The 15,782-nt window shown below is 36.6% G+C and overlaps 3 long non-coding RNA genes across 4 annotated transcripts; 1 reads left to right on the top strand and 2 right to left on the bottom strand.

Moving 5' to 3' along the window:
* Positions 1–1,125: 1,125 nt before the first annotated feature.
* Positions 1,126–5,191, bottom strand: LOC126928733 (uncharacterized). Its single transcript, XR_007716916.1, has 3 exons — positions 5,082–5,191; positions 4,599–4,890; positions 1,126–4,363 (listed from the first exon to the last, which is right to left on the bottom strand). It is a non-coding gene; the product is annotated as an uncharacterized LOC126928733 (long non-coding RNA).
* A 34-nt stretch (positions 5,192–5,225) lies between these two features.
* LOC126928731 (uncharacterized) lies at positions 5,226–13,800 on the top strand. Of its 2 annotated transcripts, XR_007716913.1 has the most exons (7): positions 5,226–8,217; positions 8,292–8,467; positions 10,209–10,358; positions 10,886–11,051; positions 11,118–12,674; positions 13,263–13,324; positions 13,385–13,800. It is a non-coding gene; the product is annotated as an uncharacterized LOC126928731 (long non-coding RNA). The 2 variants fall into 2 exon arrangements; XR_007716912.1 differs by having other exon boundaries at positions 5,226–8,467.
* Positions 12,168–15,548, bottom strand: LOC126928736 (uncharacterized). Its single transcript, XR_007716920.1, has 3 exons — positions 15,175–15,548; positions 12,452–12,645; positions 12,168–12,252 (listed from the first exon to the last, which is right to left on the bottom strand). It is a non-coding gene; the product is annotated as an uncharacterized LOC126928736 (long non-coding RNA).
* Positions 15,549–15,782: the final 234 nt, after the last annotated feature.

The following is a 15,782-nucleotide window of genomic DNA, read 5'->3' as shown; positions in this document are numbered from 1 at the left end:
CGAACATTCGAAATGTATGATGATGAGCGGCGACAATATTACCGCGTATTTTTTAATAAAATATTTATAATGTACAAGGTGTAAAAAAGTTATTTAGTTGAGGCCATAGAGTTGTTCTAGGGATCACCTCTAGATTTGTAGACATCTGCAAAAAAATTAACTGCAAAATTGACTTTGATGTTGACCTTGAAATTCAATGTAATGCTTGAAAGTAGAGCCCACATAATTTAAAACGAGTCCAAGGGGGCTATTGCATGACTTTTTCTTCACGAAGTTACAGCAGTTCAAATATCGACAATTTTTCGGACAAAATTCAGTAATTCTTTAAAAAGTGTTATCATAGAACAGATATTTTAGGATTTGTATAATAGAAGCATATATATATATATATATTTTTCATAACAAAAAAATCATAGAAACTAGTATTCACTATCTGTTACAATAATAATTGAGAAGTTTTTTAATATTGATGAGCAAAATATCCGTTCCTGCTATAGAAAAATTTTTGCTTTCATATTTTATGAGATCTGTCGAAAGTAAAACTTTTATTTTCAAGAACTTTCCTTTGTATCTGTCCTCATAGGAACTCATAACGTGAGAAGGTTCTCTAAAAGAGTTTCACGGTCCATGTTTTAAACAGAGCCTATTAGAAAGTTCCATTACTCTTTGGCTCCTTCGTTTATATGATCTCTTTCCGTTGCACGGCTGTGCAGAACACCGTACCAAAGTTTGGTCACCTGTTTCCGAGGCAGCCTGTACAGATATTAGAAATAAACGGTGGTTTTCGAGGGAGATACTATTGTTTCACCCTCCTAATGCGGCTTAACAAGTTGACGTACAAAGTCGCCAGATCGAATTATCGAAGCTTACGCCGAAACCACGCTAGATCGGTTATTTATCCTGGACAATGAACCACCAATGCCAGTTATAGAGACCGTTGAGGGATATTAAGTGACTAGGGGATGGAAAATCCACGCTCACGGGGTTATGCGATAACAGTGCTTTGGAGTATCCGATAATAATAAGAAAGTACGATTTTTCAACGTGGCATTTCAGGATTACACGTAAAAAGAGAATCGGACGATATCGAATTATCTTCGATGTAATTAGCGTTCCATAAATTTACTTCTTTGATTTTTCTTTATTTTCACATAGTATACAGTTTTATACAAAGAAAAGTTGAAAATTTATATTTACTACTCACAGTAACTTTTGCACTAAAAATTTATCATCATATTCGGAACAGTCATTTATTACATTTTACGTATAAGATTTGTCATTTATCGCTCTTATTAAATAAGAAGTCGTTTTTTAAAAATTACGTTATCTTCTGATTCTTCTTATTTTATAAACTTCTTTTCGTTCGCCATTGCTAATAACCGCCAATAGTATATTATAATATAGTATTTAAACCTTTGTTCAAATTTCTATTATTTCGCTATCGATGTAGTATATTGTTGTTTTGTAATTCATGCATCTTATTTAATCAGCTATTACCGAAATACTTTTTGTTTACAAATAATTTATTTCATGTTACTCTCCCAGTTATAAAATTCTAATACAAACATGAATTTTCTATTAATAAAGTGTTAAGCCAACTGGTCATCACTTTTGGTACACAGAAGATTAATTAGTATAAACATCGAGCCTTATAATTTAGACACCAATGAACCGAATCAAACTCAAATCGCCAAATTTGGCGAAATTTGATACTAGGAAATTCCATAAAACATAAACTTTCTATTCCATCACATTTATCCTTACAGATACACATTCGCAAAGACATGGACACGACTTTCATCCAAAAGAAAGCCTGCAGGAAAAATAAGCAATCGCTTCTATTGCGTTTCGGCAACCAATCAAATTAATTAAACTTAAGGTCAAATATAGAAAACTGATGAAATATGGAATGGTATACCTAATTGGAGTAGTGCCGTTTTTAAAAACCTGACAAACGAATATCGGTCAGGCAGCTATAGGCTATTTCACTCGCTCACTGTGATGAAGAAATATGGATCAAGCGCCTAATGTGCGGACTTTGAACATATGATGAATGTGTTGATGTAGAGTTCGACACTTGGATATGTGACTATCGCAAATAGCTATCCTTTTTATGTCATTCTTTTTTACATGTGATTTTATAACTAAAATACCTTGATCAATAAAAATAATAAAGAAGTATAGAATAGATAGGGAAGATAGAATAAAAAGAAAAATAAAAGATATTGTATCTGATTTCAGGTATTCCATATTTGACCACTTTCCTCTATATCGCCACCATAGATTCAGTTTCACGAAAAGGCTCGCCAATAGATTAACGAATTCAAAAACGGAAACACTTGCACATCGTTTAAAACCTATTCAAACATCGTACAGGATACTTTAATACTAAAGTTAATAGACTATAGTTACAAAAACCAACGAACGAATAAAACACATTTCCTTTTGAGCAATTTTTTCACGTTAATAATTTATCGCCACGCGACAAGTATTTTATCGAGAGTAAGCGTAACTCTTTTTCAGAGTTCAATTCGCTATCTTATTTTCGTATCGAAACAGCGAGGAGATTGAATATTTTTCCATATGATACCGTTGGAATATTTGATTCGAGAATATTACGGTCGAACAACTTTTATTCTGTAAATCGCGTTCGAAACTGTAGAATTGTTAAAACTTTTCAAAACGAACGATGCACTATTACAGCAAAGCGTCGCAAGTGCTAGTGTATACGAGTTTATCTACATATGACGTGTCTCAGGCGATGCAATTGAGCGGGAGGCAATTCTTCGTGCACAAATAAATTAAAAAAAAAATTGTCTCGTTTCAGGTCTCGTTTTCGAGAAAATTGAGTTTGACATAGAATAGGATATTCATATTGGAAATGTCCGATGGGGAGTACGTGAGTACTTGTTGAATTTTCAAATTCAATTTCCTCGGAAACGAAGCCTCAAACGAACAAATTTCATTCTCTTTTTCGATTTACAGCGCTTCGTGAAAGTATTTGTACACTTGTCGTCGAAAACTTCCACGTGCCTACAGTATATCATTGCGCACGTGTTATGCTATGAAACATTTTGAAATTTCATTAGCACTGTTATGAGATGCGATCGCCATCATTATATTGGCGAAATTTGAATTCGATCTGAAAATATATGCCAGAGTAAACATACATATGCATAGGCGGTGAAAACACGTATTTTTCTGTCTGCAGTAATTTTCAGATCGTTGAGTGCACGTTAGGATAACAAATAATGCGATTGAGATGTTTATCTTGCTTCTGTAATTCATTCTCTGTGAATTTCCATCTTAGTCGATTATTTGCGAAATCTTATGAAATTATTTCAAGGTATGAGTCATGGCGAGATGCGTTTCGATCTCATCTTTTTAATAGTAAATAAGGAAATAGGTTACTCCGTTAAAAAAAAAAAAGAAAAGACGTTGCAAATTACTAAAATTTCAAAAGATGTGACCCAGAGATGACATTCAGTTTCATAGCCTAATTTCCTCCTTACAATACAATGACTTTCTCTCGAAACATTTTCTTGCATCATGTAACATTGTACGATATGTTTATTGTATATTTTATATTTAACAAATAAGAGAATAATTAAGGGGGGCAGAGTTAAACGGGACACCCTGTATACATGAAAAGATTTTAGGAGCGTTCGAATATTTTTGTGAGCCACTTTGTATTGTGTACAATACCTAGATCAACGACTATTTTAAGTAGCTTAATCGTATTCAAGGGCAGCTACTCCATACTTGTTACCGTGCTACAGTAGGCTACAATATTTCGGAAATCTATATATACTATAATATACTATAATTTTTACTTTGCGCTGTTGTTTCTTCGTGGCTTGCTGTCGGAGCGAGTTGATTCCTTGCGTAAACGAAGCGTTCGTCGATGCTCACAGTAGCCGCAGCTTGCCTTCCGCTCGTCAACATTCGAAAATCGCTTCTAAACTGAAGAAAAGTCTATCGCTGTCCATTGGTATCGATATGTTATCTTCCCTCAATTTCTCACACTTTTTCTTCCCTCAAGATATTCTGTTTCATACTGCAGTCAGCGTCGAACGACCTACATGTTTTTGTGGGTGCCGTGAATGTTTAAAAGCTCTGTTCTTCACTGTTTCGATTTAATCCGAATCTCAGTCTGATACACGAGTATTATCCTTAAAAGCAAATTCCATGGATTCTTCGTTGAGATAACAACTTTCTACGCGAACTTTCGAAGAAAAATATTAGAACACTGGCAAGGATTACTCCTGATTCGGCTATCGGTCAGACAGCCAAGGAGAGAAAAACTGTTCCACACACAACATCGGAATTACCGATATGTTCGCAGGTTCCTCTCACCCCGCTCCTAAAAAGCATCAGTCGATTTAATTAAATTTAATAATTTCAGACTGTTCATGATCACACATGCGTGCGCAGCTCGCAGCTCGCAGCACGCTAAGCGTAAAATCCGCTACGTTCATTTGAAGGCGAACACGAAGGTAGCATAATTGATAAACTAATTCGAGAGCAGTCGAGGTACGTTTGATTTCGCAAACGATGTAGAGGGAGGTAGACTTTCGTAAGTGATGTAAGGGACTTACGTAATTGGTTAATGGTCGATTAAATGACAAATTCCTAACACGAAAGTGACATATCGATAGGTTAGCCGAGCGATTAGACAGTTCTAGCGAAGCGTCCTCCGCGTCGTCAAGGAAACCAGATTACGTTAAAGCTACCGTATCACGTACTGTTAACCAACCTCTGGGCCTCGTTGACGATTGTCTGTCACGGAAGTCTCTTTAACACGTGCCCCTAAAGCGGCGCTGCTTACGCGGCAATGCACGATTCTCAGTATACATGAATTTCACGAAACGGCTATCAGTTTCAAGTAACCTACGGCAAAATATATTGCGATACGTGTATCGATCTTTAGATTTCACGAGACAGCGTAGTTCGCGTTTTGATGCGCTAACGTCGGGACATAGAATCTTTAGGAATATACGAGATATCTTGCAACGTTGGTGTTGTTACGAATAACGACAGATAAATGAATTATGAAAAAAGAGTCACAGGACTTTGCTTACCGATTAGATCTGTGTTAAGTGATTCGTGCGGAAACCTCAACTTCCTCATCGTCCAGATCACCTATTCTGCACGAGAGATGATTCGCCAGCAAGGTAATCAGAAATGCAGGTATAACATGACTTTTATGTTGACGAAGATGAAAATCGTCGTTAAGCGTTCGATGCTGCTTGGACGTCGCCATATTGTTTCTCAATATTCGGCGCCAATTTTAGAAAACGATAAGGATACATCACTGTTGCGCGGACGAAGGAGTATAAGTCAGAATTATGGTATTATTTTTGCGGAGGAGCGCTTACAATATCCTAGATGCGATATAAAATTAGACGTAGGTGGTTATGGTTAGGTGCATTGAAAATATTCTTCATAGAAATGAGGCGAAGAAGGATAAAGTAAAAGGAAATTTCATGGCATTTTGAAGTTAAGAAAATAAAATTTATCGAACTGAAGAATATCGATGTCTATGAAGAGAAATTAAAAAAGCTAAACTTAAATTAAAGATAATCATTAAACGTTAATGAAAAAGCACAGAATTATGGTAGAATTATCGTAGTAGTAGGAAAAGTAGTGGACAACTCTCTGCAGTTTACACGAAAAAAAAAAAAAAAAAAAAATGATGCAACCGTTTGCGTGCTGCGTCTTTCGATGTATCAAACTCGTCATGTTAAATCGTTTGAAAAAATTGGAAACTAATCCGAGAATTATTTATCAAATACAATCGTGGCTCACGAAAGCGTTCGAATTCTATTAGAAAGTTTATGTGTATATTACAATTCAAAATATTTTCTAATCTCATTAGTAACGAGATACGACTATCGCGATTATGTTGCTAAAATTGAGAATGTATATAGAAGTTAGAAGATCATTATAGAGAGTAAGAAGATATAAGCAGGAGTCATTTATCCACTGTTAACTAAGCTAGAATACGTGACGAAACCGTCTTTAGCACTAATTGCATGTTTAAAACCGCTATTCACTAATTTTTTATTCAGCGTATGATTGCAATAAATGTCTTCTAGCTTAAATATATCTACGAATTGGTTTCAAATTTCACTATTATAATACGATAGTCGTGTCTCATTACGGTGCTAACGAAGTTTCGAAAAGTTTCACGTAACGTGTCTAATATATTAAAAAAAAAAAAGAAAAATTATATTCTGAAATAATTCGAAGAAAATGGCAAAAACGTAAAAGAAATTCCGTGCCAAGCGTTCGGATACTTTCGTGAACTACTGTGTATTCTAGACACGTGACAATATTAAACTATTGAAACAAAAATGAACACATGCATCGTCAGCAAGGCATCGATTAACTTTTGACTCGTACGATGGAGTGACGAAGAATTATACTCATCGATGAAAAATATTTTCAATCTAGATGATTTAGATGGCTTCGATTATTACGATGTATCAGTGTATAGCAAAAGAAAGATTACGAAAGCGCGGCGTGAAATGGCTGCGGGGATTACAATGCTTTGAGCAGGTATGCGTTACGATGGAAAGACTGATATTCATCCTGAATTGTACGAGATAGCAATCATGAAAAGAGCTAGTGCAGCTATAAACGAGACTGCCTATGTACTTTAGACACAGAGATTCGAACGCAATTAAAGAATTGGAAGAAAAGAGGTTCGCGATTGGTATCAAAATGAATCTCGTGGAAAACGAGAAACTTGCGAGTGCTGCACCGAAAGGAACGTGTCACGAACACCTTCTCCAAGAGAATAAAAAAAGCAAGACTCGACTGATTGTGGATCTTAAGTACCGTTTTCAGCGAAGCAGCAACGAGAAACATTTTGTTGGTGTTCCGTGTTTCTTGAAAAGGTCGCCGTTTGTTGTCGAGCGTTTCTCCAAGTTTTTTCTTGTTTCCGTTACCGGCAACAAATGTTGTCGCTTGCTTCCTGTTCCCATTGGGAATGGTAAAGATCAAAGAAAAATAGGCAACGAAAACAAATGTCCATTCAGTGTATACACGTTACTGGCGACGAATAGCCTGAAACCTAATACAAAATTCAAATGTTCCTTAGATTACGTTGCCTCGATGTGGACAAAACGTGCCTATAAGCTGCTATTCGTTGGAAATGCCTTGGAACATGTAGCGAAAAGGCGTTGTTCGACGTTGCATCAGGAGGGGGGCAGTAGAACGTTATTCACACATGGTAGAACAGAAAAATAGATCGTTGCTTGAAATGGCACGCCGCGTGCTGATTGTCGCAAATCTCGAGAAGAAATATTGGTGCGAAGCCATAAATACAGTAACTTGCTTATAGAATAAATTACGGAAGATAAGAGATAACGTGCCTAAAAGAGGACACGCTTGACCATGGTAGATAAAATGGATATGAATGTGAAGCATTTCGATGCGAATACAGCGATTTAGCATATACATATACATCGTATACATATTCAGTGAATGCTGCAATAGAGAATTGAAGGAGATAATATGTATACATAACGCAACCCGAGGGCTACGCTGTCTCAAGTAAATGTGGTTACGTATGCAAATTGAAAAAGGGCATCTGCGGATTAAACAAGCGGCAACGTTATGAAACGACAGATGTAGGATCCTGGTTTTAAGAAATACGTTTATCTTACATTTTACTAAGGATATATTTACGTTACATATATTTACGGTGTTGCGATTAATTTTAAGTTCAAACATATTTCCGGCATCGTTTTTTTGATATTTCCAAGAAAGTGAAAAACGAATTTGTTTACGTAATGCGTCAAATGTATACTGCTACATGTATATATGTAAATGCTATAGGATTACACGGCGAGTTATTGAACTTTCGTAACTGAAGTAGAAAAACAAAAAGCCAAGTTTTCAACAAGACAACGTTTTTATTCGTATAGCCGTCTCTGCGGAAAAGTAGTTCGTTTTTGGAATAGAATTATTATCGTGGTCAGCATCGAGTGCTGATCTGAAACCGATCGAGAATCTGTGGGGAATTGTAGCAATAAAAGTTGACGATCAGGAGAAGCCAACTATAGAAAATATCAAATTGAACTGAAAAAATGAGTAAAATCCAAAGGTCAGACGGATATCTCAAGCGAATAAATTAGTGAACAGTGTTCCCAACAGGTTGATGGAAGTAATCGAAAGTAAAGAAAAATCCGCTAAATATTGAAGGAAACGGTAACAAAGTTAGCATTGAGTTCATACTTTTCCACAGCCAGAACTTATTTGCTTACTAAATCTTGTGTATTCAGGGAGAAAAAGCAAATTCGCAGTTTGTTTACGCGAGTTTCAAATGATTCAAAGTGCAGCCGAAGAACGCTATAATTTTGGTTTCAAAGATTTCGAAATGGCGATGAAAGACTCGAAGAGAAAGGGGATCGTATCATCCCGAAAAATCTAGATTTCTATGATCATGAAATACAAAAAGGTTTGTATCTCGCTAGGAAAAGCGTATTAAATTTAACGGATGTTATTTTGAACAAATAAATTTATTTCGAATAAAAAAACACAAATTAGGGTATCATGTTTGAAAACCGCGATTTATTTCCGAACTGCCTAATAGCAACACGTGACGTTGGCTGATAGAGAGCAGTACTCTTGTGCCTTTGTGCCGTCCCGCGAGGCTTCTTTTCATTTCTGTGTTATACGTCACAGTTAAAGCTATTTTTGTCTTCGTTTCGTCAAATTAACATTAAAGGAAACGTTTTTATAAATCTTATTTGAACATTGCGCCTTGCGTTAAGCTATGATTATAGTGGATGCTCATCCAGATGTGTCATTGTAATTATAATCCTATTTTCGCCGCACCACGGACCTAATAAGCCTAAATAGATCACCAGGGACATATCGCGGATGCATTGAAAAGGAATGACCTAGCGTTGGCTTCAGTCGCAATTCAACACATAATTAGTGTTCCATCGGTAGAAACAAAAAAATCCCGAGGATTTTCGTAGCTAATTTTATGACGCACACTTCCGCAGACAAGAGGCTAATTTCTAGGTCGGGACAATGATTTTAATTTTCCATGTCCATGATGTTCTCAACAGCCAAGTCTGTCATAAAACGGCACCCTCTTACCTAATTGATCGCAAGCTTCACGCTCGTCTAAGTATCGCTCACCCTTTTTCCGACAAATATCTCCTGTGCTTCGGGCGCACGGAAGTGCATTAGCGACACCCAACAAACGAACATGCTGATTGGCCAGTTTCTTGTGTTTCGTGAAAATCAAGCAACATGTATAATTTCGCATCCTTTTTGCGCCTTGCTAAGTACTCTAGGTCGAATCTGGCAAGATCAGTCTCGTGCCTTTTACCTATAAACATCTCCAAGCATTCGCAGAGTTGAAACTATCAGTTGAAACGATCGGTTGCCAGTTTCAGCCGAGCTTTATATCTCGAATCGACTTTAACTCTCAGCGGTCAGAGTAAAATATCGTGTGACCATTCATAACGACCATTCGTAAATCTTGTCTCAGCAATTGGAGACAGTTCTAAATTTTCTTATCGTTCGGGGGTATCGTACCCTCAGTGTCATCGACAGCTTACCATTCGCCACTCCTCCTCGTGAGTATATCGCCCAAGATTAATTCGACGGGTGCAGTGCAATGCAGTGTCATCGTTATCGGGTACACATAAAAATACACACACAATCAGTTTTCAAGTTAAATCAGTCACGCTTCAGTTACTTATAATCCAACAGTCAGTCAGTCAACCAGTGAGATACAATTCAGTAGTCAGGATTAGACTTCGGAATCAGAATCGATCCGTCTACCGCAGCAGCCAGAGCATGCAGAACATCCACAACTTAAGTGAGACCAGTTGTCAAACTTTCATAGACAGCACCTGTTTCATCGATCATATTTCACGACAGTCAGGTTGATGGCTCCATGTTCACTGAATACATCATAAACCAGTATTCAGTATATTTCTTTCCCCCGCCAAAGGGTGATTCTTCGAGAAGTTAGGCGATACGAAGTGCAATATCCTAATACACTGGGTGAATCAGCATCCGTATATTATCCATATACGGTGTTCTGTATTTGCATATATTCGCGAGTATACTGATTAAGCAATTGTCTTCAGAGCCAATAAGATAGTCGGCTGTGTTCCGTTTCAATATTATTTTACCTTTTGGGTTCTTGATATTCACAATGTCGGTTTCTGTTCCAGGGATGTATATTACGTACAAGGAGATCAACGAAATCTAATTATAAGCGTTATTGCGTATTAATAATTGAACGAAACATTCATCCACGCGCTGGGAATGATATTTCTATAATCAAGTTCAATTCTCGTCATTCCAAGTGCTATATTCGTTTCGTAAGTATCCAGTAATGATATATACCAGGTTTTGGTTAATGGTATTACATATTTGACTAATGGAAGTCGTCGATATGCTTATGTTCGCGAAGAATCGTAAATAATTGTTTTGGTATTAAAGTATAAAGTTCGACAATTCTATGTATCGCGTCGAACGTTAGATCTTTCACTTTGCGTATTTATTCGCGGGCGTCGGAGCTGCTTATTTCCAAATTAGTTTATTAATGAATTGAACTGTGCTCTATAATCGTGGGATTTCTGATATATGTTAGTGGCGTTCCAGAACTCTATACGGTTTCTCATACCTACGGATTTCAAGAGTTTTAGATTCTGACTCTGATGAGTTTCACATTTATCGAGTTGCAGTTTTAAATCACACTTCGCGTCCGAAAGTTATATACGGATGCGCGTGAGCTGATTTCTCATAGAAAGATAAGAAAAGCATACAGAACAAAATGTTTTTATTCGAGGCTTATTTGTCGAGAAAATCGAATGTTCCGTTCTTAGACGAAGACGTTTGTTTATAGAATCAAGTATCATTGACGCTAGCCGTTTGGACACAAAGAGGACAGTAGCAAGGCCTAATTTCGCGAACCTGGAAAACGTCGAAGTCGAGGACTTTCAGGCCTCCCACGTAACGAGATAAATTGCCCTTGGACCCGTAGCGAACATAGACGATAACGCCTTAAAAAGGTTGGTCTAGAGAGTCACCCAATCAACTTCGTGCAATTTTTAACAGAATCGGCTCTATCCATCTAGGAACTGCTCCTCAGCCTCGCAAGTTCGCTTGAGGAGCCAATCAACTACGAACTTCCAAAGTAAACACATAGTCTGCCGCGATAGTTCAATGGAGTCACACGAATTACAGAAATGAAAAGGGATTCGATCAAATTTCTCTATGTAAGTTGTCCTTATTGCCTACGACATAAAAAGCGTACATCGTTGACAATCAAGCTGAAGCGTATGATACGTTGAATTCGAAATTTCTCTGTGTTGAGCGACGTGCGACGTGTATCACGTATGTATACAAGGTTTCCGCGAATTTCTCTAATGTTTCGTTCACGCAAGCTGTTAGTTTCGCTTAATCGCGATCATGAGATACAGGAACAAGGAATACCTCGAGATAATCAAGACTTCGAATGCCTATAGCAGTAATTTATTCGCTGCTGTTCGCTATTACGGAGAACGCTATGCCAACCAACGTGTTCTTGATGTCAGAAACGCTCTCTTTTAGAAAATGCATCCTTTGAATCTCGATATCGACATTGTAGTCGTGCGCGCGGACGTGCCATCGAAGATGATACTCTAGATTCTAGAAGATTCATATTCATAACAATCCTTGACTAACACCATCGATGAGACGAGATTCTGCACGAGTGTTCGTTAGACTCAACTAAGGAATTTAGCCGTAATTCGTTCGTGCTTTAAGGGAGAAATCAACCCTCTCGTCCGAGTTGGCTTTCTATATAAATGTTTATAGATCGTAAACGACAAAAGATATGAAAAAGTAATTCAAATTAAAGTTATATTGTGTCTTGATACCTATTAATTTGCGCGAAAAATTTATTTAAAAAATCATTTCTTTGAGAAATTTAATTGCTTGCCCGCTTTCCTTACAGAAATTTTAATCTTCTTCGAATCCAACAGTGTATCACAGTACATAATTATTGTAATTATTTCTTCCAGAATCGTTACTTTAAGTTTCGTATATTACCTGTGCTGGCTGTTAATTCAGCATGTAGTTGCGAGGCTGATAACTTTTGCGATAACGATCGTTTCTCCATACGTTTTACATGAAATAACCATAAGATTAATTTCATCGTAACGCGTCGGGATATTAATCGATGGATGATAACACATTGTGCACACAAATCTTTTAACGAAGTTTATCATGCTGAAACAATAAAAATGCAAATCTATTTAAGATCTATAAATATACAGGACCGAATGGAATAATTTGCTTTCATTTAATAATTGACAAAAGATAAGTAAAATTAAACTGCGGATAGTACAATGTTACAAAATCCAATGCTTCAGTATTGACCAAGTTATATTTTTTGATGTTCAAGAATGTGTTTCACATTTATACCTACTAAATAGCAGTAATTCTGCGTTCGAACATATTTTGGGTTGGATAGCACTGTTCTGCGTTTTAAGGTTCATTCATCTAACACGATTCATTGTTCAGGATTGTCTATTCTCTGTTCGCTCTTCATCGCATACAAGTTGTTGAAGACTAACTCGCTGGATAGTCGGTTGTGCGAAGATCAGGCGGCCGTGTGACGAACTATGGATCCCGAAGAGGAACAAATCTACGTGAGTCAACCGCAACACAACATTTATCGTATTTCAAACGAATGTCTCCTATAATTAAACTGCCATGTTTACTGGTAGAATTTCTTTAAAAATAGTTCAATAATCATTTTAATACACGCATAGTCGTGCTTGTTTTGAAATTACTCACAAATTTCGTCACGAAAGGAAAATTGGTTTCCATGTAAGAAATCGAGGACAATGTAGAAGTGTCAGAAAGTGTGAGTGATAGAAAAAGGTGTAATAAAGGTGCAGCGAATAAGAATAAAAAATAGAATTATTGAAGTCGTTGTAGCTGCTACTTGTCACAGCTTGTATGTGTACACGTACATTTCTGTATATATATATAGACCAAGAAAAGGAAAATGTCCAATAAAAAATTAAAAATCGCTCTTACAAAGCACTAGGTAATGTTATGGGAACAATAGAATTTCAAAAGTATTTGAGAACGATATTTACAAACCGCCTATCTGTTCCTATACTGTATCGAACGAAAACTAGTCTATTATTATTTCGTATTGTTGTTATAATTTTTCAATTAAAAAACATTTTAGCATGTTTGTATGACATGTTTCTCTTATTCTTGCTCAGGGAACATGCATCTAGCATCGTTTAGCGGGAAAATTACGGACATGCCACATGTATCACGTCGAGTAAGTAACAAAACTTACTAGGCCAAAGTACATTGAAGTACTAAAAGAAAAACATTTCAGATGAAGCATTGCGATTGAAGTTGAGATTTTTCATGCACCAAAGACGTTAATGCGCCTATGCACCTTTTAAGTGACAAATAAGTAATTCTTACATAATCTTTGGAGAAAAAGCAAAGAGATACAGAAGAAAAGCTTCTTTTATATTTTCTAAGCAGTGGAGCATACTAAGTGATTGAGTATTCTTTTAAAAGCAGTTCTTCTTAAGTTTTTATTAACTTTATAGAGAAGGGATTTTAACCAAAGTTTGCACGCACTATGTTTCACTTAGAAAAAATTCACAATAGCTTTATTGTTGTTGGTAGCCTGTGGATATTTATGTTACTGAAATGTGTAAAAAAATATGTTAATATAATACGTAAGATATATTGGAAATCATATTATTTGAACATGGTAATAAAAAATACGAATTTAAATTATATCAACTCTAAATATTTCATGAACGTCATCCAACATTAATTAGTGGCGTCTATCATCAAAGGCCAATTTACGATTAGAGAATTATCGTTTGATATTATAAGATGTAACAGGTGCAATTTTTTACATCATTAACGATTTCAGCTTGTAAGGTGTCATTAATTCGTAATATAGTTTCGAAACCGAAATTTTTCTTTAAAATTGCATTCCATTTGGACATCGTCTTTTTCGCAAATTCCTGGAATACATACGCGTGCAGCCTTTTGTACTCATTGGCAGGATTTAAAAATGGCTCTTGGTAAGTATACAATTTTTTTAGTACATATTGGAGTATACGAGTACTATATATATTGGTTTTTCCGCATCTGTATCAAAATATTCAATTATGCGATTCAAAACAAAATATTCAACTATTGAATATGTCACAAAATACAATCTCCTTAATCAATTTGGAATTGATTAACGGCTTCTTTACATATACAGTGTCGTACAAGTAAAATAAGTGTGGATATCTAATAGACTATACAAACGGTTTTAATCATTTTGATCGTTGTCTTTATAAGCTCGAGAGGGTTTTAAATGTATGTGACAGGATTGACGTCCATCCGCTATAGGTGCTGAAATAGACATTCATTAAAATGTTTCTAATGGAAATTCGAGTAAATATTAAACCAAATATCTCCTCTAAAATCTATATTACAAAATCATCAATTGTCGTATTGTTTTTTTTTTTTTATATGCCAGTAATACCAGTACGTATGAAATGCGTGACTTGTATTGGTTCGTACTACAGACTCTTAGGAAGAATGCGTTTTTATCTGAAAAGGTTGAAATATTAAAATCGTGTATGAAGAATAAAATTCTCAGCTTTAAATTGTTATACAACGATAGGTATATGAAGCCAAACACATTTATTAAAAAAGAAACATGATAATTAAGATTTGGAAAATTGGTGCGATAAAATTCGATATATCACAACCTAATGAATGTTACGAGCGTTTGAAGTTGGTGATAAGTGAACTAGTTCTACGCGAATAAATGTTAAGCATCCATTAATTATCCATTTCTTAAACAAATATCCTTATTATTCGTGTAAAGTATATAATTTCGAACTACGCGTACACTGAGTATTACACGTTGCTTCATGTTCGTCGAAATGAAAATATGTAGCAAGCAAACGCTTTGATAGTTGATCGCGGTCGAGCGATATCGCGATAACGTAATTTACCAACGGAACAGTAATAAGACTAAATTACAGTAATAAGTTATCTCACTTGTTTTAGCATTTAGTTCGAAAAATAATCGTTGGCTAGTTATCCAAGGAGCATGATCAATCTACGTTGTTAATAAGAATTATAAGATAATAAGGTAGTCACTTGTCTATTCTTTGAAGAAGCTTGAGCACGTAGTTGCCTGTGGCGATAAAGCGACAGAGTGGTCAGAGTGGTCAAAATGGAAGAGAGAAGGAAGCTGAACGAACGGTTGCTCGGCACGCGCGCGATCGAGTTCACGTGTACGACAGAGATAGCTAGGACTGAGAGGAAGCTAAGGGAGTAAGGACGAAGTAGAGGGAGAGGAAGACAGAAGGTTTGTTCCGTTGCTGAAGTTAATGGCACGGGAACAAGTATAGGAGAGACTAGCTGTGCGTGTGCAAGAGGGTGCTGGGGATCGGAGAGGGTCAGAGTGGATCAGGGGTAGAGTGGCGGTAGAGCTGTATCGATGTCCGGGCGCGTTCACCACCGTCGGCACACACGCCGTGTCGGTATCCTGCAAACGACTAGCACACGCCGTCACCTCTCTTCTGCACACGTTTGAGGCCAGTTTCAGCTTTCTCTTTCACTAACATTATACCGTCGTTTCCACTACTGCCGATAACGGCGCCACTATCGCCATCGCTGAAACTGCTACCTATCTTTCTTCCACCTGCACCTAACCTTTTGCTGCTTCTGCTTTTCCTTTTCACTGCTCGCATGGAAGAACGCTC

This window comes from Bombus affinis, chromosome 2 (assembly GCF_024516045.1).
Source record: "Bombus affinis isolate iyBomAffi1 chromosome 2, iyBomAffi1.2, whole genome shotgun sequence".
NCBI lineage: Eukaryota > Metazoa > Arthropoda > Insecta > Hymenoptera > Apidae > Bombus > Bombus affinis.
This window is presented reverse-complemented; position numbering and strand designations above follow the sequence as displayed.